Here is a 16,794-nt window from a genome sequence, read left to right as displayed (position 1 = left end):
CGGAGCCGAGGCTGAGTCCGAGCCCTGGGTCGGGCGAGGTGGAGTTCGTCGTCTTCCGGAGTCGAGGCCGAGTCCGAGCCCTAGGGTCGGGCGAGGCGGAGTTCGTCGTCTTCCGGAGCCGAGGCTGAGTCCAAGCCCTGGGTCGGGCGAGGCGGAGTTCGTCGTCCGAGGCCGAGACGGGGGCCGAGCCCTGGGGTCGGGCGAGGCGGAGCTTCCTATGGCGCCCGAAGCCGGACTTGGCTGCTGTCAGCCTCACTCTGTCGAGTGGCACAGCAGTCGGAGCGGCGCAGGCGACGCTGTCCTATTGTCAGGCCGGTCAGTGAAGCGGCGAAGTGACTGTGGTCACTTCGGCTCTGTCGACTGGAGGGCGCGCGTCAGGATAAGGTGTCAGGCCATCCTTGCATTAAATGCTTCTGCGATACGGTCGGTCGGTGTGGCGATCTGGCCAGGGTTGCTTCTTGGCGAAGACTGGGCCTCGGGCGAGCCGAAGGCGTGTCCGTTGCTTGAGGGGGCCCTCGGGCGAGACGTGAATCCTCCGGGGTCGGTTGCCCTTGCCCGAGGCTGGGCTCGGGCGAGGCGAGATCATGTCCCTTAAGTGGACCGAGCCTTGACTTAATTGCACCCATCAGGCCTTTGCAGCTTTGTGCTGATGGGGGTTACCAGCTGAGATTAGGAGTCTTGGGGGTACCCCTAATTATGGTCCCCGACAGTAGCCCCCGAGCCTCAAAGGGAGTGTTAATACTTGCTTGGAGGCTTTTGTCGCACTTTGTTTGCAAGGGGACCGGCCTTTCTCGGTTGCGTTTCGTTCCGGTGGGTGCGTGCGAGCGCACCCGCCGGGTGTAGCCCCCGAGGCCTCGGAGGAGTGGTTTGACTCCTTCGAGGTCTTAATGCGTTTCGTGATGCTTCGGTCGGTCTGGTTTTTCCCTCATGCGAACTGGCCGTAGCCCGGGTGCACAGTCGAGTCCCAAGTTCTCGGGCTGGTATGTTGACTCTGTCAACGGTTTGGCCGGAGCCGGGTTTGCGAGAGCAGCCCCCGAGCCTCCACACAGAGCGAGAGGACGGTCAAGGACAGACTCGACTTTTTTACATACGCCCCTGCGTCGCCTTTCCGCAAGGAGGAGGGGGGGAAGCGCCATGTTGCCCTCGGAGGGCGCCGAACATGGTGTCTCCAGTGAGTTGCTAACGGGTAATCCGAGCGGACGCCCGTGCCCCATTTGTTAGGGGTCGGCTAGTGGCCCGGAGGCGCGCTCCAAAAGTACCTGCGGGTGATTTGCTGGACCCAGTCCCCTTTTGACGGGGTCCGAGGGCTCGATGCCTCCCTCTGGTGGGATTCCGTTACAAGATCGTTCCCGTTGGTATCGGAAATGTCCTAGGGTACCTCGGGAGCGTAGCCCGAGCCTTGGTTATGTATCGAACGTACCCAGGGTCATCCCTCGCTCTGCGTCTGAGGCGGCTGTCGAACCCTTCGGGGGCCAGCCTACGAACCCCTGATCAGTAGTGGGCGCGGAGCCCGAGTGGCCTGAGGCGGCCGTTGAACCCTTTTGAGGGGCCGGCCTTCGAACCTCTGACCAGTAGTGGGTGTGGAGCCCAAGTGCTCTGAGGCGGCTGTTGAACCCTTCCGAGGGGCCAGCCTTCGAACCTCTGATCAGTAGGGGGGCTCGGGGCCCGCTTCCTTCGTGGAGAAGGATCCCTTTCGGGGTATCCCCTTTCCCGGTCCCTGTTGTAAGAGAGAGAAAGAGGAAAAGGAAAAGGGTACGAAATCGAATGACGTGGCGCACCTTTTTTGACGCGGTCATTATGGCGGAAGCGAAGCGTCGCCTGCTTCGCTTGCCAAAGGTGCCGCCTGTCCTGCCGCAGAGTTAATGCGACGGGACGAGTGGTTCGCGGGGCAGCTGTTGCGCGTGTGCGAGCCGTTCGAGGAACGGAACACGGGCGCGTCGTCTTCACGCCGTGGGAGAGGGTTCTCTCGCTGTCCCAGCAGGGGACGTGAGCTTGGCTGACGACATGACCGCTGCTTCCGCCCGCCTGCCACCGCCATTACTGTCGGCCCATTTCTGGCCATATCGACCGTCGCGCCTTCTCCCGCGGTCGACTGACTCGTGACCGATGTGCTCGGTTGGCACTGTCGGGTCATGCGCAGGGTCGCCTCGAGTTGCGGTACTGGTTCCGCAGTCGAGGAGGCACGGTAGTTGCGCGAGTGGCGGTGCAGTTTCTTGTACGCAGTAACCGGCGCGCCGGTTACATGACGTGTGGGCCTAGGCCTCCATGCTGGACGCGTCGAAGTCGAAAGGGTGCGCCCCCTTGGTGCGGTTGCATGCCGCCTGCATGGCGGCCCGCCCTTTCGCCCGCTGGCCTGGGCGGAAGTGGAGGAATGCTCGTAACCGCTGGGCAGTTGTGCGCACCGCGCGCGGCGGTTTGGCTTTTTTCTGCCATGGGCCAGCTTGCATGACACGTGGGACCCAGCCCCCGTGTCGTAGGGGGAGGACCTTGGAGCGTGTTGGAGAAGACTCAGCCCGCGACGGCTGAGGACACAAGTGGGGAGAGTTGCCTTTAAAAGGAGGGTGACCCCCTTGAAAGGCAACCATGTCTTTGCGCTCCCCTCATGCATCGCATCTTTCCACCTTCCGAGCCCCCGAGGGAGGGTCGGGCTTTGCCGAGGCAAGGCCGACCCTTCCTTGATGGTTAGACTTTGTGTGTGAACGAGGTGTACGAACGACTTGAAAGCATCTTAAGGGTAGAAGCGACGTAGCTGTCAGATGTTCCAAGCGTTGCTGTAGACCTCGCCTTGACAGTTGGCCAGCTTGTACGTCCCGGGCTTCAGAACCTTGGCGATGACGAACGGCCCTTCCCAGGGAGGCGTGAGCTTGTGCCGCCCTCAGGCGTCTTGTCGCAGCCGAAGCACCAAGTCGCCCACCTGGAGGTCTCGGGACCGAACCCCTCGGGCGTGGTAGCGTCGCAGGGACTGCTGATACCGCGTCGAGTGTAGTAAGGCCACGTCCCGAGCCTCTTCCAGCTGGTCTAGTGAGTCTTCTCGGTTAGCTCGATTGCTTTGGTCGTCGTAGGCCCTCGTCCTCGGGGAACCGTATTCTAAGTCTGTGGGCGAGATGGCCTCGGCCCCATAGACTAGAAAGAACGATGTGAAGCCCGTGGCTCGGCTCGGCGTTGTCCTCAGACTCCAGACCACCGAGGGGAGCTCCTTCACCCATCGCTTGCCGAACTTGTTGAGGTCGTTGTAGATCCGTGGCTTGAGTCCTTGCAGAATCATGCCGTTGGCACGCTCTACTTGCCCATTCGTCATGGGGTGAGCCACGGCGGCCCAGTCCACCCGGATGTGGTGATCCTCGCAGAAGTCCAGGAACTTTCTGCTGGTGAACTGGGTGCCGTTGTCGGTGATGATGGAGTTCGGGACCCCAAAGCGATGGATGATGTTGGTGAAGAATGCCACCGCCTGTTCGGACCTAATGCTGTTTAGGGGTCGGACCTCGATCCACTTGGAGAATTTGTCGATGGCAACCAGCAGGTGCGTGTAGCCCCCGGGTGCCTTCTGCAAGGGACCAACGAGGTCCAGGCCCCACACAGCAAATGGCCAGGTGATGGGTATTATCTGCAGGGCCTGAGCGGGCAGGTGGGTCTGCCTTGCATAGAATTGACACCCTTGGCAGGTGCAGACAATTCTAGTGGCGTCAGCCACCGCGGTCGGCCAGTAGAAACCTTGTCGGAAGGCGTTTCCAACAAGTGCTCGAGGCGCTGCGTGATGACCGCAAGCCCCCGAGTGTATTTCTTGTAAGAGCTCCTGGCCTTCGGCGATGGATATGCATCGCTGGAGGATGCCTGAGGGGCTGCGGTGGTAGAGCTCCTTCCCGTCCCCCAGCAAGACGAACGACTTGGCGCGCCGCGCCAATCACCGAGCTTCGGCTCGGTCCAGGGGTAGCTCTCCTCGGTGGAGATATTGCAGGTACGGGGTCTGCCAGTTTTGATTAGGCGTGACCCCGCTCCGCTCTTCCTCGACGCGCAGTGCCTCACCCTCGGGGGCCAAGGGTGCCTCGGGCTGGGCCGAGGCCTTCTCGGGCTCGGGCGTGTCATCGGTCTTGACTGAGGGTTGATGTAGGTCTCGGGAGAAGACGTCCGGGGGAACCGTTGTTCGCCCCGAGGCTATCTTAGCCAGCTCGTCCACAGTCTCGTTGTATCGTCGGGCGACGTGGTTGAGCTCGAGTCCATAGAACTTGTCTTCCAGGCACTGAACCTCGTCGCAATAGGCTTCCATCTTCGGGTCGCGGCAGTGGGAGTTCTTCATGACTTGCTCGATGACAAGCTGCGAGTCACCGCGAGCGTCGAGGCGTCGGACCCCTAGCTCAATGGCGATGCGCAACCCGTTGACCAGAGCCTCGTACTCAGCCACGTTGTTGGACGCCGGGAAATGGAGGCGCAGCACGTAGCGGAGGTGTTTCCCGAGGGGTGAGATGAAGAGCAGGTCCGCGCCCTCTCCTGTTTTCATCAGCGACCCGTCGAAAAACATGGTCCAGAGTTCCGGTTGGATCGGAACTGCTGGAAGCTGGGTGTCGACCCATTCAGCCACAAAGTCCGCCAAGACTTGGGACTTGATGGCCTTCCGAGGGGCGAACGAGATTGTCTCGCCCATGATTTACACCGCCCATTTTGCAATCCTACCCGAGGCCTCTCGGCACTGGATGATCTCCCCCAGGGGGAAGGATGACACCACAGTCACCGGATGAGACTCGAAGTAGTGTCGCAACTTCCGCCGCGTCAGGATCACCGCGTACAGTAGCTTCTGAATTTGTGGGTGACAGATCTTGGTCTCGGACAGTACCTCACTGATGAAGTAGACCGCCCTCTGGACGAGCAATGCATGCCCCTCTTCTCGTCTCTCAACCACGATCGCGGCGCTAACCACCTGAGTGGTAGCAGCGACGTAGACCATGAGGGCTTCTCCGGCAGCGGGGGGCACCAAGATGGGCGCGTTCGTGAGGAGCGCCTTCAGGTTCCCGAGGGCTTCCTCGGCCTCAGGGGTCCAAGTGAAGCACTCGGCCTTTCTTAAGAGGCGGTACAGGGGTAGACCTCTTTCGCCGAGGCGCGAGATGAAGCGGCTCAGAGCCGCAAGGAATCCCATGACCCTCTGTACGCCTTTCAAGTCCTTGATGGGCCCCATGTTGGTGATGGCCGTGATTTTCTTCGGGTTGGCCTCGATGCCCCGCTCGGAGACGATGAACCCCAAGAGCATGCCTCGGGGGACTCCGAAGACGCACTTCTCGAGATTGAGTTTTACGCCTTTCGCCTTGAGACACCGGAATGTCGTTTCAAGGTCGGAAAGGAGGTCGGAGGCTTTCCTTGTCTTGACTACGATGTCATCGACGTAAGCCTCGACCGTTCGACCGATGTGTTGGCCGAACACGTGGTTCATGCACCTTTGGTATGTCGCACCCGCATTCCTCAAACCAAACGGCATGGTAACATAGCAGTACATGTCGAAAGGTGTGATGAAAGAAGTCGCAAGCTGGTCGGACTCTTTCATCCTGATTTGGTGATACCCTGAGTAGGCATCGAGGAAAGACAGGGTTTCGCACCCAGCAGTGGAATCCACGATTTGATCGATGCGAGGCAGAGGGTAGGGAACCTTCGGACATGCTTTATTTAGACCAGTTTAGTCTACACACATCCGCCATTTCCCTCCTTTCTTTCTCACAAGCACAGGGTTGGCAAGCCATTCGGGATGGAATACCTCTTTGATGAACCCTGCTGCCATTAGCTTGTGGATCTCCTCGCCTATGGCTCTGCGCTTTTCTTCGTCGAATCGGCGCAGAGGCTGCTTCACGGGTCGGGCTCTAGCTCGGATATCCAGCGAGTGCTCGGCGACTTCCCTCGATATGCCGGGCATGTCCGAGGGACTCCACGCAAAGACTTCGGCGTTTGAACGGAGAAAGTCGACGAGCACTGCTTCCTATTTGGGGTCGAGCTCGGAGCCGATCCGGATCTGCTTAGAGGCGTCGTTGCTAGGGTCGAGAGGGACGGATTTGACCGTCTCTGTTGGCTCGAAATTGCCGGCATGGCGCTTCACGTCTGGCGCCTCCTTGGAGAGGCTCCCCAGGTCGGCGATGAGGGCCTCGGATTCGGCGAGGGCCTCGGCGTACTCCACGCACTCCACGTCGCATTCGTACGCGTGCCGGTACGTGGGGCCGACGGTGATGACCCCGTTGGGGCCCAGCATCTTGAGCTTGAGGTAGGTGTAGTTGGGGACGGCCATGAACTTGGCGTAGCATGGCCTCCCCAGCACTGCGTGGTAGGTTCCTTGGAACCCGACCACCTCGAACGTGAGGGTTTCCCTTCGGAAGTTGGAGGGAGTCCCAAAGCAGATGGGTAGATCGAGTTGTCCGAGGGGCTGGACGCGTTTCCCGGGGATGATCCCGTGAAAAGGCGCCGCGCCCGCCCGGACCGAAGACAGATCGATCCGCAGGAGCCCGAGGGTCTCGGCGTAGATGATGTTGAGGCTGCTGCCTCTGTCCATGAGGACCTTGGTGAGCCTGACGTTGCCGATGACAGGGTCGACAACGAGCGGATATTTCCCTGGGCTCGACATGCGGTCGGGGTGATCGCCCTGGTCGAAGGTGATGGGCTTGTCGGACCAGTCTAGGTAGACTGGCGCCGCCACCTTTACCGAGCAGACCTCCTGACGCTCTTGCTTGCGGTGCCGAGCTGAGGCGTTCGCCACTTGCCCACCGTAGATCATGAAGCAGTCGTGGACCTCGGGGAACTCCCCTGTCTTGTGATCCTCCTTCTCATCGTTGTTGTGGGCCCTGCCACCTTCCGCAGGTGGCCCGGCCTTGTGAAAGTGGCGCTGAAGCATGGCGCACTCCTCAAGGGTGTGCTTGATGGGCCCTTGATGATAGGGGCATGGCTCCTTGAGCATCTTGTCGAAGAGATTGGCGCCTCCGGGAGGTTTCCGAGGGTTCTTGTACTCAGCGGCGGCGGCGTCGCGTTTTGCTTGCGACTTCTTCTTGCCTTTCTTCTTGGTGCCGCGCTGAGTGGACGCCTCAGGGACATCTTCCGGCTGGCGGCCCTAGGCTGCTTGTCCTTCCGGAAGATGGCCTCAACCGCCTCCTGGCCAGAGGCGAACTTGGTGGCGATGTCCATCAGCTCGCTCACCCTGGTGGGGGTCTTGCGACCCAGCTTGCTCACCAGGTCGCGGCAGGTGGTGCCGACGAGGAACGCGCCGATGACATTCGAGTCGGTGACGTTGGGTAGCTCGGTGCGCTGCTTCGAGAATCGTCGGATGTAGTCCCAGAGAGACTCTACCGGCTGCTGGCGGCAGCTTCGGAGATCCCAGGAGTTCCCGGGGCGCACGTACGTGCCCTGGAAGTTGCCGGCGAAGGCTTGGACTAGGTCGTCCCAATTGGAGATCTGCCCCGGAGGCAGGTGCTCCAACTAGGCTCGAGCGGTGTCGGAGAGGAACAGGGGGAGGTTGCGGATGATGAGGTTGTCATCGTCCGTTCCACCCAGGTGGCAGGCCAGCCGGTAGTCCGCGAGCCACAGTTCCGGCCTCGTCTCCCCCGAGTACTTTGTGATAGTAGTCGGGGTTCAGAACCGGGTCGGGAACGGCGCCCGTCGTATGGCCCGGCTGAAAGCCTACGGATCGGGTGGTTCGGGCGAGGGACTCCGATCCTTCCCGCTGTCGTAGCGTCCCCACGCCTGAGGTGGTAGCCTCGACGCACCCTCTCGTCGAGGTGGGTTCGACGGTTGCGGTGGTGGTGCTCGTTGCCGAGGCGACCCGGGGCCGCAGGCGCTGTGTTGCGTGTGCGCCCGGTGTGGATCGAGGCTTCCCGCATGAATCGGGAAGTCGCGGCGCGATGCTCTGAGGGGTATCCCTACCTTCGGGAGGCAGAGCTTTCGGCCCGTCGGACCGCGGCATCCTCCAGGAGATTCTTGAGCTCTCCCTGGATACGCCGCCCCTCGGTGATTGATGGCTCCGGCATCACGCGGAGAAGTATTGCCGCTGCAGCCAGGTTCTGGCCAACCACACTGGAAGCCGGTGGCGGCCTTGCCCTGACATCGTCGGCGATGCGGTGCTGGATGCCCTAGGGTAGATGACGCGCTTCTCCGGCCGGAGCTTGGCCTGCCCATTCCTGCCCGATGTCCCGGCGGAACGACTCAAGCGTTCCTGCTCCCTTGTCGAGCCTGGCCTGCATCTCGTGGATTTGCTCGAGCTGTGCGTCCTGACCCCCCGCAGGGACTGGGACCACAACTAGCTCCCGAAGGATGTCAACGCGAGGCGCAGGCCTAGGGGGATCACCGTTTTCCGGTATACCAAGATGGTTGCCTTCGCCGGGACCCCTAGATCGACGTGGAAACATTCACGACTTGGGCCGTAGTCCTCGTCGCCGAAGCTGCGGCTACCGTCGGAACAGTCGGAAAGGCAGTAGTCGCATGCGGTCATGAAGCCCCGTATGGCACTGGGGTTGCCAAGTCCAGAGAAATCCCAACAAAAGTCGGGCTCGTCATCTTCCTCGGAACCCGAGGGCCCGTAGGTCGAGACGGATGTCAGCCGGTCCCAGGGTGACCGCACACCGTACCTCGGAGGGTTTGGACACGCCTCTATGAAGGCTTCCACCGAAGCGAAGTCGATTGGCGGGTCGAGGCTAAATCCAAAAGGCACAAGATGGGAATCGGTCGGTACCTCCTGGTCGACAGGCGGTGACGAAGTTGCGTCAGGGGCAGACTACACCGTCGTCTCGGGTATGAGGGTGACGCCCAGCAAGTCCTTTGCGAGCGTGCTGGCGTCGTCCGTCCGCTTGGAGTTGGTGTGTTGCGGGGAAACGTCGCTCGTCTTCGTCTTAGACGCGAGGTCGATGCCCGATGTGTCCCCCGTTGGGGCGCCGGCGCCGTCGACTCGCTCGACAGCCGACGAGGTGTCGCCTCCTGCTTGGCCTTGGTTGCCCCGCCTCCTCCTCCTCCGCTGACGGGGGAGGCGACGGGACAAACCCGAATGTTGCTCTTCCACCACGTGGGGAAGACGTCGTCGATTCCGCCGCTGGCGGGCGAGTTGTCGGCCGCCATTGTCGCTGCTGCGCGGCGAGGGAAGGAGTATCATGTCGTAGCTGCCGTCGAGGGACATGAACTCAAGACTCCCGAAATGGAGCACCGTCCCGGGCTGGAAAGGTTGCTGGAGACTACCCATCTGGAGCTTGACGGGAAGCTGTTCGTCAACACGCAGCAGGCCCCTACCTGGCGCGCCAACTGTCGGCGTTTCGACCCCGGGGGGTCCCTGGACTGATGAGTAAATTGTCGTCGCGTGTCCCAGCCCAGATGGGTCGGCGCGAGATGGAGCACGAAGGGGGGAAAACAAGGAGACACGCGTAAAGGGGAAACACGCGGCCTTCGTGTTTGTCCTGCGCCCAGGTCGGGTGCGCTTGCAGTAGGGGGTTACAAGCATCCGCGTGGGAGGGAGCAAGAGGCCTGCACGCGCCGTCCCGTCCTCCCCGCGCGGCCAACCTCCCGTACGAGTGCCCAGGGCCTTCCTTTTATAGGCGTAAGGAGAGGGCCCAGGTGTACAATAGGAGATGTAGCATTGTGCTAACGTGGCTAGCAGAGAGGAGCTAGCGCCCTAAGTACATGCCGTCGTGGCAGCCGGAGAGGTTTTGGCACCCTGTTCATGTGATGTCATGGCCGTCGGAGGAGCGCTGGAGCCTTGCGGAAGGACAGCTGTCGGGGTTGTTGAGTCCTTGCTGACGTCTCCTTGCTTCTGTAAGGGGCTGAGAGCCGCCATCGTCATGGAGCACGCGGGGCGCCATCATTATTTGTTTACCGGGGCGAGCCAGATGGGACACCGGTCTTGTTCCCCGTAGCCTGAGCTAGCTAGGGGTAGGATAATGATGCCCCCCTGTGATGTGGTCGGTCCGAGCCCCGGATCGGGCGAGGCGGTGGCTCCTCCGAGGTCGAGGTCGAGTCTGTCTTCCGAGGTCGAGGTTGAGTCCGAGCCCCGGGTCGGGCGAGGCGGAGACCATCGTCTGAGGCCAAGGCTGAGTCCGAGCCCTGGGGTCGGGCGAGGCGGAGTTCGTCGTCTTCTGGAGTCGAGGCCGAGTCCGAGCCCTAGGGTCGGGCGAGGCGGAGTTCGTCGTCTTCCGGAGCCGAGGCTGAGTCTGAGCCCTGGGTCGGGCGAGGCGGAGTTCGTCGTCTTCCGGAGTCGAGGCCGAGTCTGAGCCCTGGGGTCGGGCGAGGCAGAGTTCGTCGTCTTCCCGAGCCGAGGCTGAGTCCGAGCCCTGGGTCGGGCGAGGCGGAGTTCGTCGTCCGAGGCCGAGACGGGGGCCGAGCCCTGGGGTCGGGCGAGGCAGAGCTTCCCATGGCGCCCAAAGCCGGACTTGGCTGCTGTCAGCCTCACTCTGTCGAGTGGCACAGCAGTCAGAGCGGCGCAGGCGGCGCTGTCCTCTTGTCAGGCCGGTCAGTGAAGCGGCGAAGTGACTGCGGTCACTTCGGCTCTGTCGACTGGAGGACGCGCGTCAGGATAAGGTGTCAGGCCATCCTTGCATTAAATGCTTCTGCGATACGATCGGTCGGTGTGGTGATCTGGCCAGGGTTGCTTCCTGGCGAAGACTGGGCCTCGGGCGAGCCGAAGGCGTGTCCGTTGCTTGAGGGGGCCCTCGGGCGAGACGTGAATCCTCCGGGGTTGGTTGCCCTTGCCCGAGGCTGGGCTCGGGCGAGGCGAGATCGTGTCCCTTGAGTGGACCGAGCCTTGACTTAATTGCACCCATCAGGCCTTTGCAGCTTTGTGCTGATGGGGGTTACCAGCTGAGATTAGGAGTCTTGGGGGTACCCCTAATTATGGTCCCCGACAATATCCTAGTAAAAAGCCTTCTACAGTCTTAGGAACAAATTTAGATTTTCTACCTCTTTTAACAAGTATAAAGCATTTGCTACCAAAGACTCTAAAATATGAAATATTGGGCTTTTTACCGGTTAGGAGTTCGTATGATGTCTTCTTGAGGATTCGGTGTAGATACAACCGGTTGATGGCGTAGCAGGCGGTGTTGACCGCCTCGGCCCAAAACCGATCCGAAGTCTTGTACTCATCAAGCATGGTTCTTGCCATGTCCAATAGAGTTCGATTCTTCCTCTCCACTACACCATTTTGTTGTGGCGTGTAGGGAGAAGAGAACTCATGCTTGATGCCCTCCTCCTCAAGGAAGCCTTTGATTTGTGAGTTTTTGAACTCCGTCCCGTTGTCGCTTCTAATTTTCTTGATCCTCAAGCCGAACTCATTTTGAGCCCGTCTCAAGAATCCCTTTAAGGTCTCTTGGGTGTAGGATTTTTCCTGCAAAAAGAACACCCAAGTGAAGCGAGAATAATCATCCACAATAACTAGACAGTACTTACTCCCGCCGATGCTTATGTAAGCGATCGAGCCGAATAGATCCATGTGTAGGAGCTCCAGTGGCCTGTCGGTCATCATGATGTTCTTATGTGGATGGTGAGCACCAACTTGCTTCCCTGCTTGGCATGCGCTACAAATCCTGTCTTTCTCAAAATGAACATTTGTTAATCCTAAAATGTGTTCTCCCTTTAGAAGCTTATGAAGATTCTTCATTCCAACATGTGCTAGTCGGCGATGCCAGAGCCAGCCCATGTTGGTCTTAGCAATTAAGCAAGTGTCGAGTTCAGCTCTATCAAATATTACTAAGTATAGCTGACCCTCTAACACTCCCTTAAATGCTATTGAATCATCACTTCTTCTAAAGACAGTGACACCTACATCAGTAAATAGACAGTTGTAGCCCATTTTGCATAATTGAGAAACGGAAAGCAAATTGTAATCTAATGAATCTACAAGAAAAACATTGGAAATAGAATGGTCAGGAGATATAGCAATTTTATCCAATCCTTTGACCAAACTTTGATTTCCATCCCCAAATGTGATAGCTCGTTGGGGATCATGGTTTTTCTCGTAGGAGGAGAACATCTTTTTCTCCCCTGTCATGTGGTTTGTGCACCCGCTGTCGATTACCCAACTTGAGCCCCCGGATGCATAAACCTACAAAACATGTTTAGTTCTTGACTTTAGGTACCCAAATGGTTTTGGGTCCTTTGGCATTAGACACAAGAACTTTGGGTACCCAAACACAAGTCTTTGACCCCTTGTGCTTGCCCCCAACATACTTGGCAACTACCTTGCCGGATTTGTTAGTTAAGACATATGATGCATCAAAAGTTTTAAATAAAATGTCATGATTATTTGATGCACTAGGAGTTTTCTTCTTAAGTAACTTAGCATGGGTTGGTTGCCTAGAACTAGATGTCTCACCCTTATACATAAATGCATGGTTAGGGCCAGAGTGAGACTTTATAGAATGAATTCTCCTAATTTTGCTCTCAGGATAACCGGCAGGGTACAAAATGTAACCCTCGTTATCTTGAGGCATGGGAGCCTTGCCCTTAACAAAGTTAGATAATTTCTTAGGAGGGGCATTAAGTTTGACATTGTCCCCCTTTGGAAGCCAATGCCATCCTTGATGTCAGGGCGTCTCCCTCTATAGAGCATACTTCTAGCAAATTTAAATTTTTCGTTCTCTAAGTCATGCTCGGCAATTTTAGCATCCAATTTTGCTATATGATCATTTTGTTGTTTAATTAAAGCCATGTGATCATGAATAGCATCAATGTTAACATCTCTACATCTAGTGCAAATAGAGGTATGTTCAACGGTAGATGTAGAGGGTTTGCTAGATTTTAATTCTACAACCTTAGCATGCAATATATCATTTTTACTTCTAAGGTCGGAAATGGAAGCATTGCAAACATCAAGTTCTTTAGCCTTAGCAAGCAATTTTTCATTCTCAATTCTAAGGCTAGCAAGAGAAATGTTTAATTCTTCAATCTTAGTAAGCAAATCATCGTTATTATTTCTAAGATTGGGAATTGAAGCATCACAAATATTTGAATCAACCTTAGCTAACAAATTAGAGTTCTCATTTCTAAGGTTGTCTATAGTCTCATGGCAAGTGCTTAGCTCACTAGATAGTTTTTCACATTTTTCTACTTCTAGAGCGTAAGCATTTTTAACTTTAACATGCTTCTTGTTTTCTTTAATAAGGAAGTCCTCTTGGGAGTCCAAGAGATCATCCTTCTCATGGATGGCACTAATCAATTCATTTAATTTTTCTTTTTGTTGCATGTTTAAGTTGGCAAAAAGGGTACGTAGATTATCTTCCTCATCACTAGCATTATCATCACTAGAGGACTCATATCTAGTGGAGGATTTGGATTTAACCTTCTTCTTTTTGCCGTCCTTGGCCATGAGGCACTTATGGCCGACGTTGGGGAAGAGAAGGCCCTTGTTGATGGCGATGTTGGCGGCGTCCTCGTCGGAGGAGGAGTCGGAGGAGCTCTCGTTCGAGTCCCACTCGCGGCATACATGGGCGTCGCCACCCTTCTTCTTGTAGTATCTCTTCTTCTCCTTTCTTCTCCCCTTCTTGTCATCGCCCCTGTCACTATCACTAGATAATGGACATTTTGCGATAAAATGACCGGGCTTACCACATTTGTAGCATACTTTCTTGGAGCAGGGTTTGTAGTCTTTCCCCCTCCTTTGCTTGAGGATTTGGCGGAAGCTCTTGATGACGAGCGCCATTTCCTCGTTGTCGAGCTTGGAGGTGTCGATGAGTGTTCTACTCGGTGTAGACTCATCCTTCTTTTCCTCCGTCGCTTTGAATGCGACCGGTTGAGCTTCGGACGTGGAGGGGCCGTCAAGCTCGTTGATCTTCCTTGAGCCTTTGATCATAAACTCAAAGCTCACAAAATTCCTGATTACTTCCTCGGGAGTCATTAGTGTGTATCTCGGATTGCCACGAATTAATTGGACTTGAGTATGGTTAAGGAAAATAAGTGATCTTAAAATAACCTTAACCACTTCGTGGTCATCCCATTTCTTGCTCCCGAGGTTGCGCACTTGATTCACCAAGGTTTTGAGTCGGTTGTACATGTCTTGAGGCTCCTCCCCTTGGCGGAGACGGAAGCGACCGAGCTCCCCCTCGATCGTCTCCCGCTTGGTGATCTTGGTTAGCTCATCTCCTTCGTGCGCGGTCTTGAGCACGTCCCAAACTTCCTTGGCGCTCTTTAATCCTTGCACCTTGTTATACTCCTCTCGACTTAGAGAGGCGAGGAGTATAGTTGTGGCTTGGGAGTTGAAGTGCTCGATTTGGGCCACCTCGTCCTCATCATAATCCTCATCCTCTACGGATGGTACTTGTGCTCCAAACTCAACAACATTCCATATACTTTTGTGGAGTGAGGTTAGGTGAAATTTCATTAAATCACTCCACCTAGCATAGTCTTCACCGTCAAAGGTTGGCGGTTTGCCTAATGGAATGGAAAGTAATGGAGTATGTCTAGAGGTGCGAGGATAGTGTAAGGGGATCTTACTAAACTTCTTGCGCTCATGACGCTTAGAAGTTACGGAGGGTGCATCGGAGCCGGAGTTGGAAGGTGATGAAGTGTCGGTCTCGTAGTAGACCACCTTCCTCATCTTCTTTTTCTTGTCGCCACTCCGATGCGACTTGTGGGAAGAAGCTTTCTTCTCCTTCCCCTTCTTCTTTTTGCGGGACTCTTCCGATGAAGCCTTCCCGTGGCTTGTAGTGGGCTTGTCGCCGGTCTCCATCTCCTTCTTGGCGAGTTCTCCCGACATCACTTCGAGCGGTTAGGCTCTAATGAAGCACCGGGCTTTGATACCAATTGAAAGTCGCCTAGAGGGGGGTGAATAGGGCGAAACTGAAATTTACAAAATTAATCACAACTACAAGTCGGGTTAGCGTTAGAAATATAATCGAGTCCGCGAGAGAGAGAGAGAGAGTGAAGAACAAATCGCAAGCGAATAAGGAGTGTGACACGCGGATTTGTTTTACCGAGATTCAGTTCTCGCAAACCTACTCCTCGTTGAGGAGGCCACAAAGGCCGGGTCTTTTTCAACCCCTTCCCTCTCTCAAACGGACCCTCGGACCGAGTGAGCTTTCTCTTCTCAAATCAACCGGGAACAAAACTTCCCCACAAGGACCACCACACAATTGGTGTCTCTTGCCTCGGTTACAAGTGAGTATTGATCTCAAGAAAGAATGAGAAAGAAGAAAGCAATCCAAGCGCAAGAGCTCAAAAGAACACGACAAATCACTCTCACTTAACACTAAAGCTTTTGTGGAATTGGGAGAGGATTTGATCACTTGGGTGTGCCTTGTATTGAATGCCTAACTCTTGTAAGTGGTTGGAAGTTGGAAAACTTGGATGTCTTGAATGTGAGGTGGTTGGGGTTATTTATAGCCCCAACCACCAAACTAGCCGTTTGGTGGAGGCTGCTGTCGCATGGCGCACCGGACAGTCCGGTGCGCCACCGGACAGTGTCCGGTGCGCCAGCCACGTCACCAGGCCGTTGGGTTCCGACCGTTGGAGCTCTGACTGCTGGGCCTGCTTGGATGTCCGGTGGCACACCGGACATGTACTGTAGAGTGTCCGGCGTGCCACTTCGCGCGTGCCTGACTTCTGTGCGCTCTGGCGCACATTAATTGCTTCTGCAGGTGACCGTTGGCGCGAAGTAATTGTTGCTCCGCTGGCTCACCGGACAGTCCGGTGTGCACCGGACATGTCCGGTGAATTATAGCGGGGCGGATTCCCGAAGCTGGCGAGTTCAGAGTCGCTCTTCCTTGGAGCACCGGACGCTGTCCGGTGTACACCGGACAGTCCGGTGAATTATAGCGGAGCGCCTTTGAGTTTTCCCGAAGGTGAAGAGTTTGGCTTGGAGTTCCCTGGTGCACCGGACACTGTCCGGTGGCACACCGGACAGTCCGGTGCGCCAGACCAGGGCAGCCTTCGGTTATCTCTTGCTCTCTTTGTTGAACCCATTTCTTGGTCTTTTTATTGGCTAAGTGTGAACCTTTGGCACCTGTATGACTTATACACTAGAGCAAACTAGTTAGTCTAATTATTTGTGTTGGGCAATTCAACCACCAAAATCATTTAGGAAATAGGTGTAAGCCTAATTCTCTTTCAGTAACCATATTGGTCTGAATGCTTCTACCTGATGTAGATGTGGATATACCCGGGATTAATATCATATCCACATTTGACTTATTGGCATTTGATCTATTCTCGGGGACGCCTGCGAATATGATCCATTGGCCTTAGTCAAAGCATATGTTTCTGATTGCAGATTCACGTGGTCTGTGATAACTCTCCTCCGATTAATTCACCCTGATGGTGATTTGCCTCACGAAGAGGTTCATCTTGATGATGAAGTTCCTAGCAATGCGCGCAATATCATTGTGCTGGGAATACGGAACAATGAATCTTTCGTTTTGGGAAATGACGGAGATCATTATTAAATGTGGGAGACAAATATGTCGACACCTATCTTGCCTCTCTAGATTGGAAAGGGATCCAAAACAAAGTCTTAGGCATGAGTGTTTGAAGCTCTCTTATCGGGTCAATGATAAATGCAATCGAGGCTGAACCAATAATCGCAAAGTGAAAGTCACGAGCTTGAAGTTCGGACATTATGGGCACTATTGAAATAATGTGTGGTGAATGCGATGGTTCAAGTAGTCTTGTGAGAGATCCATCCCACATATGTGTTGAATAAACACTGTTCCGCTATATGATATAATCTAGCAAATGGCATGAATTAAACTATGCAGTTAATAGGATTCAGAAGATCCGTCATGAGATCCAAGGAGGACTCATATTCTTGAATTATAAATATGCAACATATAAATCTCATACTGAATAATGTGTTCCTGATGAATGACCATT

The sequence above is a fragment of the Zea mays genome, chromosome 2 (genome assembly GCF_902167145.1).
Source record: "Zea mays cultivar B73 chromosome 2, Zm-B73-REFERENCE-NAM-5.0, whole genome shotgun sequence".
NCBI lineage: Eukaryota > Viridiplantae > Streptophyta > Magnoliopsida > Poales > Poaceae > Zea > Zea mays.
The sequence above is the reverse complement of the archived record's forward strand: the minus strand, read 5'-3'. Positions refer to the sequence as shown.